The sequence below is a fragment of the Belonocnema kinseyi genome, chromosome 1 (genome assembly GCF_010883055.1).
Source record: "Belonocnema kinseyi isolate 2016_QV_RU_SX_M_011 chromosome 1, B_treatae_v1, whole genome shotgun sequence".
NCBI lineage: Eukaryota > Metazoa > Arthropoda > Insecta > Hymenoptera > Cynipidae > Belonocnema > Belonocnema kinseyi.
In genome coordinates, this window is record NC_046657.1 from 154423128 (window position 1) to 154425227 (window position 2100).

Sequence of the window (2100 nt, forward strand, 5' to 3'; positions counted from 1 at the left end):
GGTTTTAGGCCTCTTGCAGTGCGTGTTCGTAATATATTTTATTTTATAATTTTTTGCAATAATTAGTGAAGAATGCTAAGATTATACCTTTTCAATATAGAACTTTTAAAATATAAATTTGTTTTTAGGTAATAAAAACAGAACAATCCAATATCATTTCTCTTTGGATTTTTCATATTGTTGAAATCAAAAATATTAAGATTAAAAAAATTATATATTGCGTATTGGAGTTACGAAATAATTGTTAAAATGTAGCTCTCTTAACAGAAAAAGGTAATTTTTTAGATAAATTACTTTTGTTAAGTGTACAATTATAAAGAAAAAAAATATTGTAACTTGCATTAATATATACCGGAGTACCAAATGTTAAACTTCCACATATTGTTTGATTTTATAATATGACTCGGTTCTATAATTATCCTGTCACCTGAAGATGAGTCTGTTGCTCAAACTATTATAAGATTTATACCTAAGTAGTTAAAATCGTGCGTGTAACTGAAAGTATGCTTAGCAGGAGCTGTATAAATCTTACTTTTATGTACTCATTTTCATGAACTTTATCTCTAACATATCACGTTTTACTAGCGTGATCGAAACATGTTTCTTTAAATCCCCTTAGACACCTTCCCAATACTCTAGATAGTATACCCATCTTCGTGCTGATTAAAATTCAGCCGTAAAAACTACCCTAATACATTCAAAAAACCCTGAAAAAGCAACCTTAAGCTTCCAACGCCTAGGGTGACGAATGAGTCAGGGTAGGCATATCTCAGCAGCCTTGCAGGTCGCTGCAAGCGCCCAATCTTAATTTTCCCCGATTATTTGCGACCTGTACCATCAGTTTATGGCCAGCTTTCGTCAGTGAAACGTGTCAAGTTATTTATTTCAATTTTTCGAAAAAGTCATTTGCAACGAGATGGACCCAGACCATTAGTAAGTGAAATAAGATTTTCATTCATGATGTTTTTTGGGTAATGTCGATGTTCTTAGTTTCTCAAAGGGTCTCTTGAACGAGAGAAATAAAAATAATTCCGGACTCCTACTAGACTAGTGGGGTACGATACATGACGAAATTTTAGGTTTTTCGTAAGAAAAAAAATTCTCGGTATTGGTGGGTTAACTGAAACAACTAAGCATATTTCAAATTGATAATAACACAGCCCCACAAAAAAACCGGCCTGTCCGGCAGACCGGAGCAGTGTATCTTTATGTATTTTGACTCGCTGAATTCAAACCCGAAGTCAGAAATATCAGATTGGTTCGTCTTTTAATCCTAAACTAAAAAAGCACCTGTAAAAAGGCGCTTTTTTGCCTAATTCGAACAAAAAGAAATTGGTCTGTCCGACGGACTAGATCATTGCATCCTTGTGTATTTCGTCCCGAAGAAATTAAGTTTGAAGTCAGAAATGTCAGATTGGCTCGTGTTTCATCCCTGACATAAAAAAGCACCCGTGAAAAGGGGTTAGTTACACCAGCCTCCCCCCCCCCCCTTTGTTCTGAAATTTTTAGTCTTCTATAGCCCACTGAAATGCGCCACTGATTAAAATTTTGGCGCCATAAAACTGTAGGAGTTATATCAGGTATTACGAGGGGGGGATGGGGCAGCGTAACGCTATCCCCCTATTTGAAAAATCAAAATTCAAATCACATGATCTTGAAGATCTTCAAATGTGCTCATATGCGCAGTATTGCAGTACAAAAATGTATAATTGTCTCTTCGCATAGCATTTTAAATGCTCTCATATATGCCACTTTCGAAATCGACAAAAAACCGTAATAAGCCCGCTCATTGCCACTTGTCACGGATCATAGATATCGCTTTTAGAAAGAGAATTAGCCAATAATAGATATTTTAAATAACAGATATTACATAGTGAAATAAAAAATAGCTTGAACTAAGAAATAGAACAGAAATTAAAAGAAACGAATTGAGAGTGGTAGTATTTAATTTAATTTATTTTTTTTAGAGGTAGGAATTTTTATTTGTTTCAGGAGACGAAAAAGATGAAGGACATCGAAATGTGGAAGTGTAGATACTGTAGACAGATATTACCCACGAAACTATAAATCTTCCACAAAACATATTGTAATGAGCAATCG